The sequence below is a fragment of the Rhagoletis zephyria genome, unplaced genomic scaffold (assembly GCF_001687245.7).
Source record: "Rhagoletis zephyria isolate East Lansing unplaced genomic scaffold, Rhagoletis_zephyria_1.1 Rzeph_scaffold_15349, whole genome shotgun sequence".
Taxonomy (NCBI): Eukaryota; Metazoa; Arthropoda; class Insecta; order Diptera; family Tephritidae; genus Rhagoletis; species Rhagoletis zephyria.
Genome location: NW_016172416.1, coordinates 1 through 13,122, shown reverse-complemented (window position 1 = coordinate 13,122; position 13,122 = coordinate 1). Strand labels below are relative to the sequence as shown.

Sequence of the window (13,122 nt, the reverse complement as noted above, 5' to 3'; positions counted from 1 at the left end):
ACATACATTTACATACATATCATAAACTTATTCACTCGCTAAATTATGAAATTCATATAGTTACAGTTATAATTAAGTCAAAATACAATGCCAATAAATGCAAGTATATTATGCTTAATTTTTGTGTTCTTAGTCAAATCTATTAATTTTTTAGTACCATCGTTCACTGCATATTTTTGTCCAAAATTTAATTATTTAAATTGTCTGCATTATTACAGAAGTAAATTAAAAATAATGAAATTTTTTCAATTGCTTGTAAAATTTATAATAACGTAAATATTTGCGCTTTTTTGTGCTATTTACATAGCTTAAAGTTTTTTCGCCACTTACAGCGGGACTTTTTCATTCATCGTTTGTGCTTTTTGCAAGGAAATCATTCATTCCGTTTATTGTTTTTTTGTTCTTTGCTTATTATTACTATTTGTTAAAATAGTTGCTCATTTGACATTTATTGCCAGCGCGAACTGTTTATTTGCTTAATTTTTTTATTAGTTCGTTTTTTTTTGTAACTCTTTTCATGTATGCATGTAATTAAATGTGTATGCATGTATTTGCTAGCAAATGCGGAAAATGAATTTATTAACAGCCGTTTCACAAGTAGCTTAATATGAAATAGTACCAGTATAATTATGAATCAATAGGCCATGCAAAGCAATGAAAACTCTCACTTTTCTGATAAGAGTTGGCTTTATTTTTAAAGAGACGTAGGCTTGATCATCCAACTTAAATGGTATATCAAAACTGAAGGATGGTTTCTTCACACCTCTGAATACGTTTGAAGTAAAACAGATATCGAAAAAAGTATTTTATCAGGCTGAGTGAGAACGTAAATACCGCTTTAAATAACGCCTGGAACATCATGAGCTTGTGCAATAAAATTAGGTTTTATCTGAGCTCAACGTCTAGACACTCTAAAATGTTTCGATTTCAATGCAAATGAGCGGGGTAAATTGGCATAAAACATTTTTAGATTTTTCACTCCGCTGAAATCCACACTTTTCTTTACGAAATATGTTTGTATATAGTGACCATTTCTGCACCTTTGATGAAGGAGATCAAGCCAGACATAGATTAAAGCTTGAAGATACAACTATTAGAACGTGAACAAAATTGAGATCCTCAATAAAGTACAGAGCCGCAACCAAATCCTCAAACATAAAATACGATTGGCTAGTTGGTTTTAAAGTGTGCTTCGCTTGTGTGGTCACTAGTGTAGGACCAGTAGCACGCAGTGGATGAAGGATCGCACCTTTAGAACGCCGCGCTTGGCGCTACCGCAGCATGCTTTCCGGACCGAAGAATTCCTGACCTGAGCCAATTCTGGCCAATTGATCAGATGACTCATTACCAGGTACTCCCCAGTAACTTGACAGCCATACTAAGCAAGCTAATTATATTTACCAACATAATTTAGGCCAGACTTGCATTGCCGAATTAGTTTGGAAGTAGTTAGAGGGCTGGCCAATGCCTTAATTGCACCTTGGTTGTCACTGCAGATACGTAAACTCCTTCCCCTCCATCTATTTTCCATGGCCTGAAGAATTGCAAATACCTCAGCTTGGACGACCGAAGCATATTTCCCAAGAGAAAAGTGAAGATTGTCCCCATTATTTTCGATAAAGACCCCAGATCCTGACCTAGAGTCAGTTTTATAGCCATCACTAAAGATTCGACAAGGTGTGTTTGCGAGGTCACTTCTGGAATTAAATCAGCATTCAGCCTCAGGGAACTAAAAATTATAGAATCTCTTCAATAAAGGTAATCGTGGCGCACTATCCTGTGACATTGAAAAGACAAGACTCAGATCTCTGCCGCCAGCGATTTCTGTCTCGCCCCACCCAGTGTTATATCAAAATCTGTTTCTTTTTAATCTGCAGGTGGTCTTTAAGGCGTCAGAACGTATGAAGAGATAAAATGACGTTAACTACAGCAGTGCATCAAGAGAAGCGCCAGGTGTTTAAAAGGAAGCTTCCTTACAGCACACGACAATCAGTGATCGGACTTAAAAAAAAATTGTGTGTGGTACAATCTGGAAAAAAATGTGGTTGCTTTCAAAAAAATGTGGTAGATCTCTGGTTTTGGATCAAACTTTGTACAAAAATTGCAAACTTTTAATTAGACTCTAAAAAAAATAATAATTTTATTATAATAAAGTGCAAGATTGAAGATGCTAAAAATTGCTTTGAGTATTGGCAATTTTTTTCCTTGAAGGTGCAAAGCAGTTCCTTTCATATTAAGATATTTTTGGAACATATTTGAAGAGATTTCTAGAACCTTACGGAGTGCTGCCAGTTTTTTTATCACATCACGAAGTAGCGAACAAATGTGGCTCGTTCCAGAAACAGCTAATTGGGATTTGTTGATTTTGACAATTCTCAAGTAAAATTAAACAACACTTAGAAACTTTAGACGCACTGATATTTGCTAATACTTTCACAAAAATCGCGTTTTTTTTAAATTTTCGCCATTAATTCTCTTTATAAATCATATATTTAAAAATTTAACATAATAAAACCACGTTTCCTGTCGAAAAATGAATTACTGAGAAAATTTGTTATTTTATAGTTTATTTGATCCTCCCATTCGGCTTCGTTTCTTTTACTTGAGAAATTTCATCGTCGCCGGAATCTTGTATTATATTATTCTTGTTACCATATAGTGTTTAGTGTTGGACAATTTTTGCTCTTAAAATTAAGAAAATTATGTCAAGCAAAAATAAAACTACTCAAAAACGCGAATATATGGTAGATTTCATACCTTGAGTGGTAAATGTGGTAGATGCTCTAAAAAGTGGCAAATGACGCCACTGATAGCTGATTATGGTTCTCTGATCCTAGAGGAAAAAATCCAGAGGCTTCTCTTTTGTGACAAACCCCACTTTTTGCCAAAGACCTACTTACTTGCCTATGCTTTGGAGGGCTTGTGCTCCACGTGAGATTTCCACAATAGTTTAGTATCCAGAATCACTCCTAGATACTTCACTTGGAGAGAAGTTTGAATTGTGACTCCTTTAAGTGCGAGCCAGACTTACTATTTATTTGTATTTACGGATATAAATAGAGAGTAAATTAACTAGTTTGTTAACTCTCGCGTGAGTTAGTGTTTCCTCCTGAGATGAGCGTTACGCTGTACAACTTAATTCACTGTATTTTTGCAGGAATTGCCCTGATATACTCAGTTTATGTACCTAAATATGTCCTAGGTGTACTTGGATGGCCTTGAGCTACTTTATCTCAACTAAAATCCCTGCGATTAACTATCTTCCCTCGATAAATCATTGTAACTTTATTCTACATTAGCCAAATATTGTTTTTTTTTTTCTTACTGCGACGCTGTCAGAATACTTTCTTAGCCATGCCTATTTACCATGGTCCTAGTTGCAAAGTAAATAGGCACATCTGAGTTAGGATATTTTTTCTGGTACCGCTGAGATAAGATGGAAAAATTGTGTTTGGCTGAGTTCAAACAAAGTTACAATAGTTCATCGAGTTATGATAGTTCATCGCATATATTGATCGCCATCGACCAGTTGAGCTCCATCGATGTGAAGATGTCCACCTCTTCGCATGTCCACTTAACTTAGCTCACCTAAAACTCCTCTCCCTATAGTCGACCCCATGGGAACAGCCATTTTTATGGACTTACTATATATTTTTGTTATATTCACAGTTTAAAACAGGTTTTAGTAAGCTGCGACAACAAAGGCAACCTTTTTATCTCCTATGAAATTGCCTACGTATGTAAAATGGCGATTAGCAATTAAAAAACTTTTTTTTTTTTTATAGATAAGCCAAATTTAATGGTCAATGAATAGTTTTGTGGTGATTCCAACTGTTGAAGCGAAATGGATCGAACCACATTTCGACCGGCTCTACGCGCCTTCATTGAGGCCATTAGCTCATTAAAAATGATCGTTTTTCAAATAATAATACACATAAATATAGCTAAAGAAATATAAAATAAAAAATAATAATAAAATGAAATATACAATATAACGAAAAAGCGCTAAATGTATAGTGATAATTTGTATTATATCACGTTTTGAAGTAATTATTTAAGCACTTATCTCTATTTGAATAAAATTTGCGCTTAAAAATATGTGTTTAAAAAATTTGCAAATAATTTAAATGCCAATTGGAAACAATAACTTATTTTGCAATTGACACTAATTAAATATGTGTGTCTGTTTGGGTTTTTATCCATTTCGATTTTTTGTTGCCTTTTGGCACAACTTTTCGCATGAAATGTTTTTTGCGACCCAATTCCAATGAACTTTCACCACATGTACATACAAAAATACGAGTAAATAAACACAATTTTATGGAAACTGTAAAAGCGCGTACGATTCATAATTAAAAACCAATAAATCAGTGTGGTTCAATGTGAAAAAATAATAATTTATGAAATTGTTTCACGGCATAATGTTGTTGTATGTTTGTGTATGTGCTTTTGATTACTTTTAATTAAGTTCTTGAAGTGATTATCTTTGACCAGCTGCAGTGTTCGGTTTGTTGCATGTAACTTTTTCTGACCCATATATATGCACTATAGTATATGCATATCTACATACATAACTACATTCTTGTGTATGGGGGCGTCTGTATACATATACGCTCAAATACAAGTAGTAAGTAGGTACTTCTTCTATTCTGAACGTTACCGAAGATTTTGTAACCCGAAAATTGTATTACCAAAAAATGTTATCAATTCTTGTCGCCGCGATTCTGGGTACGTTGGTAATGCAGTTAAAATAGCAATAGCAATTCAGCTGTGAAGAATTCTGTAAATTCTGGCATTGCATATCGTTTAGCACATTTTTATAGTTCCTTTGATTAGAATCGGTACACTATTTTTCTGGAAAATTTAGGAAAGGGTCCGATTCCGGTTCAATAATTGTAAAAAAGATGATCCTTAAAAATGATATAACGTTATTATTGCGCTGCTGTAAACAAATGCAAATATAAGACAGTAGTACAAATATTCAGATCAGCATAAATAAAAGGAGACAAACTATTTTCTTTCTATTTAGATTAAGGCATCCTTATGAACCATACTTTTAGCTTTATCGTGCTTCAACTACTAAGTATTTGTCATTATTTTTCGTACTAAAAATCTTGTTTCATTATAAATATTAGGTGGATTAAGGCAACGATAGAATTTGTAAATGAAAATTAGTCTACTACGGTACATTCCGCTTACCTGCCTATTCAAATGCCGTAGCATTATGAATGAACATTTTTCGTTTAACAGCATCGCAGGATAAAAAAAAAAAACGATTTAATCTTTCCATTTCGACTGTAAGGTTAAAAAAACACAGTTTTAAGTATCCAAGTGATATAATAGTTGAATACATGTTTACCCCCTGTCTACAAAGTCATTTATATATACTTTACTCTAAACACCTCCCACATATACATACATATGTCGGCATACCAAATTTAAAGTTCATGTGACTATGGTTCCCAATTTATGGCTGATTAAAAATTCCACGCCTATGCTCCACGTTCCCTTTTACAAGCTCATGCATACAAACCTTACTATAATCACCTACCATAGATATGTCTGCATACCAAAGTTCATATTCTTGTGAATTATAGTTCCGAAGTTGTAGCTGATACAAAATTGTATGCCTGTGGGATGTGCCGCTCTCAAAAAACAAAAAAAAAATATAAATATATGTATATACCTTACTATGAGCATTTATCATAGACCTTCACACCAAATTTCAAATTCATATGACCTGTGGTTCCGAAGTTATATCTGTTAAAAATGTCACGCCCATGGGATGTGTCACGCCCTCTTGTGCAAACTCATTTATATACACCCTGCTATAAGGACTTACCATAGATATAGTATCTAATTCCAAATTCAATCTCATGTGGCTTATGGTTCCGAAGTTATAGCTGGTAAAAAAAATTTCCGCCTATGGGATGTGCCACACCTCCTTTTACAAACCCATTTATATGTAGCCTACTATAAGCAACTACCATATATATGACTGCATACCAAATTTCAAGTTCAAGTGATTTATAGTTCCGGAGTTATAGCTGATTAAAGATTTCACGCCTATGGGAGGTGCCACGCCCCCTTGTCGAATCCCAATTTTCTTCACCCTATTATTGGCCCAGGTGTCATGCCAATGCTCTGTAAAAATTTTGTTCGATTCTGTCTGTCCGTTAGGCTGCAACCTGGCACATGCTTACATACATACATACATATATACACACTTCCGAAAATATATAGTGGATGTTTTGCGGTCTTCTCATCTCACGTAACGGAGATCAGAACTCGCCAGCTAGATCATGCGATTTAACGCCTTGCGTTTTCTTGCTTTGGAATTTTTTAAAATCCTTCACGTATGCTAATTGCACCATTGGGTCCCTATTGTGTGAATACGTGTTTGGAAATTTCTAGAAAAGAAAACAAAAAAAGACGAGGTGTTCATTTGTGGGATGTTATTGTCCACGTTTGATTGCAGGCTATATTCTTTATATTAAAATATATACACAACTACGAAAAAATGTATGGCTTAGCATTTTAGAATAAAAATGCGCGCTTTCTTTATGAGACACCCTTTAATTGGTTGCGGCGCTGCACATTAGTGGTATTCAAAGAGATATACAGTCTACAATTCTTAACGAATATTCATCTTTATAGTTGAAAGATAATAAACATCGTAAGAGGTTTAAGAGGCCACTTTTTTGATTTTTATTTAATTGTATTAAATTTTTTAGTGCAAAGTGCAGTAAATGTAGCAAGTTTAAAGATGATCGATTCTCCTATTCCTGATGATGAATGTTACAGAATGAAAACTGGATGAAAGAAGTTATAGGGTTACCCTAAAACAAAAAGAAAAATGTAAAACGTTATACATTTTTTTTTTCAAATTTCTTTTTTGAGTTAAAAAAAAAAAAATATGCCGTTTTATAGCCAACCAAATTTTCGTTTAATACAATGGAAGATTCAAGTGGCTAAGAAGTCACGTTGATTTTTATCAAAACTTTTCTTTTGCTGACGGTGCTAAGCATTTTCTTCCATATACGAAAAACCTGCTCGAAATGTTAGAAAATTGTTAAAAATAAACGCAAATTCTTAATCATTTAATACTGTTTTTTGTTATTCTAAATTTAAGAAAAATTTTATTTGTATTTTTTATAACATATAAGATTCCTCTTGTGCACTTTTTTTCGATTTAGAAGAACGCTATAATTCTTTTCAATTATTATTTTTATGTAACATTCATTAACAGAAACTTGCACTGAAAAATTCAACATACGCAAATAGAAATTAAAAAATGTTTCCCCTTAAATCTTTTAAAAATTTAATTATCCTTAAAAAAATGATCGAAATCTTCAACTGAAAAAAACAATGGCCAAAAATTAACGGTGTGTCCTATCTACGTTAAACTCGCAACTATTTTTCATTAAAACATCGTATTTTTGTAGCGCTAACCTATAATTGAAGATAGGGGGCTGCAATTTTGCCTCCAAAATTTTTGATTGTGACCGCCAACGAAATTTTCATATGGACCGAAAGAAGAAAAATTAGTAATTTTATTTGACACAGTCTAGTACATATGTATGGAAGTGAATATATCCAAATTGAAGTCAATATCCTTGAATAAATGTTAGAAATAACAAGCTCGAATTTCTTTTAAACTTAATTTGTGCTTTGATTTTATTGTTTAACAGATTGCACGTGTATTTGTGTGATTACATACATACATACATACATACGTATATATTCGATTTTTATTATTTTATTCGATATTTTTATTAAACAAAAAAATTTATTAATTAAAAAGTTTATTAAATTATATTATTTAAGCACATTGAACTTTGATGGACTTGGGCGAGCCTAAGGCATTGCCCAAAAATTGTCATATTTCGCACAGATTATTTTTGCTATTACCAATCAAAATTCTAAAAAAGCGTATTTTCGGCCCATGCTAATATACATACACATGTATTTATAGATATAGACGTGCTATATTACTGTCTACTTGCAAGGATAAGCAAGGTTCAAATTTAATTTTTATAATGCATACTAAATTAGTTAATCGGATTAATTAAAATTTTTAAGGGAGACCGTAAACAAAGTATTTTAGATTTTATTTAGTGTACTTATTGGTTACATGTGTATTTATTTACCTTATAAATAGAGTATATTAATATTCCAAAAATTTCCGCTTGATCAAATATTTATTTACCATTTCTGATTTAACTTAACTGTATTTATTTGTATAATAACGAAATGAAATTATTTGTCTTTAGTCAGTTTTTTTAGTTGATTTTACTTATATTTATTTAATTTGGCTTGCATATATGAGTTTTTGTTTATTTTATTTTTTCGAAAACTAATTTGGTAAGAGTTCGTCTCATCAGTTTAATTTTTTTTAAGATTTACTTACAGATTTACTTAATGTTGTTTCTACTCCTATGTAAATTTTAATATGCATATTGGTTGCTTACATAAGACTGTATGCATATAAGTTTGTATGCCTATTATAGTTAACCTAACAATTTTTGTTTCTAAATTTATATCTGAAGTAGCCTCATGACGCCTTGTGTTATCTGCACTCGGTTTTTTAGTTTTAAGTATTATGTGATGTGTACATGAGTTTCGGTATGTGTGTGTTCAAAAATCAATTACTATATAACACATTCACTTTTTAATTTTATTTATTTTTTTACGTTGTAGAGATGCCAGAATGGCACAAAAAGATGCCGACACACGTAAACTTATAGCGTTTTCTTTTCTCGAAATAATGTTGCCCCTCCGGCAGCGCTGTCAAGCTTTCGTGTTCTTTTCTCAGCATCTTCACATGCATATTGCGGTGCTCTTTCTTTAAAATGTTATAAGAGGGTAACATTTTTTTCGAGAAAGGAAAACGCTATTAATTTTGGATCGTAGGTTACGGATCCGTATATTTTTTTAGATGCAGTATTTTTCTCAACATAAAATAGTCGATTCTGAGAAATTTATTAATCGTTCCAGATTTTTTTTATAAACATTAAAAAAAGTAAAAATTTAACAGGGAAAAATTTTAAAAAAAGAGCAGATGTTTTGTAATCTTTTAATTTGTTCTACATATCCTGAAAAGGAAAAGATAGTTCTGTAAAATTAGGCCGGAAGAACGCCTTTTCAAAAAAGTTGCAGGGGTTTAATGTTAAAAAAATAAAAATACAAATGAAGACTGTTCTGAGAGAGCACTCCTACAAAGGAAAAATTGTTTTCAGAAAAATTCAAATTTTTTTTTTTGTACATTTTAAACTTTTTTTCGGCTTATTTGAAGAACTTTTTTTCCTTTTTAGGAACTCTAATGCTATGGAAAAGCAACTGAGAACAGATTTAATTTTTATTTTTTTTTTCAAACATTAAATAGTTAAGTGAAATTAGCAAAACTCTGGCCATTTTTGGTTTGAATCTTTGGATTATGGTTGTGTAGGGTTAGGAGATGTTAAAAACAGATTTGCGATACTCAGGTAGTTATGGAATTGCCGCCATCTTGGAAAGAATGGTGTAAAGCTTTTTCGCAATTTATATCGACACCGTTCATTTTGTCGGACGGTTCTAGTTTTCATATGGTTCTACTTCGTTGCTATTTTTTCCAAATGAGTTGCATAAACCTAGCGCCCTCTCGGAAGATATGAGAATGAGGAATCGCGCGGAAATACACTGTCGAAAAGTGAAAAAAATTAACACACATTTTTTTTATTAATATGCAAAATAATGATGCTATGTGGTGTAGTTCAAGCCCTGATCAAAGCAACACCGCAAAAAAAAAATTTGAAAGAAGGTTTTTTCTCCGAGTGTATTTCTGCCATGAAAACCAGCTTCTCATAAAAATACAATCGCCGTTCGGAGTAGGGATGCAAACGATGCATCGATATTTTTGAAACATCGATAATATCGGTTCAAAATTCGATGTTTGCCATCGATGTTTACAATTTCCTAAAATCGCCAAATTGACGATACATCGATGCCAGTTTCAGCGATGTTTTAACATCGACTTTAGTGTGATTCAGACATGAATTCAACTTACCCATTATGCTCCTAAAATTTTTTGACTGGACATGAATTTTATTACTTATTCTTTTGGGGAAAATTCAGAAATTCCGTGTATACTCTTATCTTTCGATATTAAAAATGCGTACATAATCATTAAAAAAGGACCGGGTTCAAGTTCAAATTTCAACGAATTTGGCGCTTGGAACTTTAGGCTCAGCGAACTTACGACGGCATGCATTTTTATTATATTTATAGGAAGGGAAATACATCCTTACAGAGAGTATGAATTGAAAAGTATTAAATTTTCCTTTCAATGTGACTACAACCTAACAAATTTGGAAACATCGGAAACCATCGATATATCGATGTTTTTCTGGCGATGTATTTTAGCATCGATGTTCATTTGTCCGATGCATCGAAACATCGATGTATCGATGTTACTCCCCAAAATTTGCATCCCTAGTTCGGAGTCGGCGTAAAACTGTAGGTCCCTGCCCGTTGTGTGGCAACAAAAAGGCGCACGCCACAAGTCGGAGGAGAAGCTCGGCCAAACACTAACATATGTGTAAGCGACAATTTATTATTATTATTAATGACGTTAGAAAAAAGTCGTAAACAAAAAATGTTTTTTTTTCGACCAGCAAAAAAGTTATTAAGTTTTTTTTTTTCGAAAAAAAACGAACGGTATCGATGTAATATTCGAAAAACCCTTACACCCTTCTTTCCAAGATGGTGGCGATTGTACAACCCTCTGAGTCCCACAAATCTGTTTTTAGCATCTCCTAAACCTACTTAACAATAATCAAAACGGTTCATGGACCTTACCAAAAATGGCCAGATGGCTGACGTTTTATACCGTTTTTATTGTACTAAAAATCTTTCCACTTTTTTGATATATTTTTTTTCAGCGTAATTTTGTAGAACTTTCTTTCCTTGTGAATTCTGTGAAAGTACTTCTTTTTGGCATAGCTTGAAAGAACGATTCATGAGCTACTCACACCAGCATCTTATCTTTTTTGCCTCATTTTGTATGCTAACTTCAAATAAACGAGTATGGCGTATGAGTATCTAATATTCTTTTCTGCTAACATTTCTTACAAAAAAATTTAGACCTACTCAAACTTTTTATTTATTCATCGATTTTCTTCGTTAGTAGGATTTTGTTAATGAAAATGAAAGCAATAAAAAAAATTTAGTTTTTTAAATTTTTTCCCTCCCAAAATTTGATTTGTTCCTTTTCCGTTAAAAAAATCTGGAATGATTAATAAACTTCTCAGAAGCCGCTAAACTTGTCGAAAAATGAAGTAAATTTCGTTTATGGCGACGAATTTCTTTACCTTTAATTTGCTATATTTCTTATTCAGATTGTTGGAATCTACGACCTAAAATTAAGTTTATGTGCTTGGGCATTTTTTTGGCATCGATTCAAAATTTGAGATTTCCCTTACAATGTTATTAGTTTCATTTTATCAATTGATTTCTTTCACTTTATCATTGATTTTAATTCTTTCTTTCATATATGCTAGTTAAACACTTACAATAAGGTGACCTTTTTTGCTGTCTGAAGTTGTGTGCAAGATTGTTTGGAAGGAATATGGTTTGTGATTTTTTTTTGTAATTTTATTTCGCCAGCATACATATTTAGTATATAAAGGTTTGTGTAAGAATACGTTTAACGTGATGTTTCTTTGAAAGTTTGATTTGTTGGGGGATATGCCTTGACGGTACTTTTTGGTTTGACCGAAGATTATTGATTTATTAGCTGAAAGTAAATAAAGTTAAGGAAGATATTTAAATTTACAGTGCAGAAACATATATTTCAAATACGAATATTTTCCAATTCACAATGCGAAATCCAAAGACGTTTAAGAGATTTTTATTTCAAAAATATTTTTCTTTTATTCCAAATAAAATTATTAAACAATATAAAAAAATATATTAATATGGGTATCAATAGAGAGAGGCTTAAGTAAGCTCATGAATATCCTTGGATAATTTTGCCTCCTGTTTAAGAAGATATCGCATCCTTAAATAAATATTTCTGAAGTAACAACCACTGTCTTTTACTGAAACTTACTTGCACCTACACAGGTGATGAAATTTTATTTTAGTAAAAGAAAACGAAATGCACGTGCGTCTAGATATTACCGATTCGATGCTATTAATGCATTTCAAGCCGTACATGCATTTTTATTTAAATTTCAATTAGGCTACTCTGGCTCTCAAGGCCACATATGTACTGTGCAGTTTTCATAATTCATAACTTTTTTGGACAAACTCTACAACATTTCAAATTTGAAATAAAATTCCACAACTTTATTACTACTCTTCCTTCTAGTGAAAATTAGCCATTCAGTGACCAAACCTCTATCCATAATTATGCTTTGCTCACTCATTTATGGTTATGAAAAGTAATTCAAATTCATTGGTATTAACACAATAACAATTGTAAATATTTATCTGTGTCTTCATAAATACGCACGCTGTGTAGTTTTGTAAGGGCGTGGGCTTACCCACATCATGGTTAGTTAACCTTGAGTATATAATTTTCAAAATCAGCAAAGCGTGAAAGCATAAAATCACACAACATCGCAAACATGTGGGTGTATTTCAAAATTATCAACGAAAACCAACAAAAACAACATTGCTGGAAATAAATAATAAACAAAGTAAAAACAAACTTCTAATCAACTGCTATAAATAAATATGAGTAAATTTGCCCCAGTTCAGTATATACTACCATTTCTAAGTTATATAAGCGCCAGCTGCAGGGCTCGTATACGCCCTGGTGTGCCTGCTTCATGAATATCAGTTTATGCAACTCTACGCAGAAGGAAATATGACATTTAAAGCTGACTTAACAGCGGTGGAAAATGCAACTGCTGATAGCTGACGATTTTGTTAAGCGCTAATATCTAATACGTCCCCGATTTGCGTACCCCTCCCCCCGGACATGGTCCAAATGTCAATAAATCACGCGCTGTCTGATGTTATAAGCAATTTACCTTTCAACATTCAACGACATCAGTTGCTATAGTTGATGAGCTATCTGCCAGCGAAAGGCATCGTTATTGATACTGCCACTATCATCAGTAGTGATGCACTCATATA

General features: G+C 32.6%; 1 long non-coding RNA gene across 1 annotated transcript; it reads right to left on the bottom strand.

Moving 5' to 3' along the window:
* Positions 1 to 11,628: 11,628 nt before the first annotated feature.
* LOC108378980 (uncharacterized) lies at positions 11,629 to 13,071 on the bottom strand. The gene is made up of 2 exons (XR_001849446.1): positions 13,017 to 13,071; positions 11,629 to 11,773 (listed from the first exon to the last, which is right to left on the bottom strand). It is a non-coding gene; the product is annotated as an uncharacterized LOC108378980 (long non-coding RNA).
* Between the last annotated feature and the right edge of the window lie 51 nt (positions 13,072 to 13,122).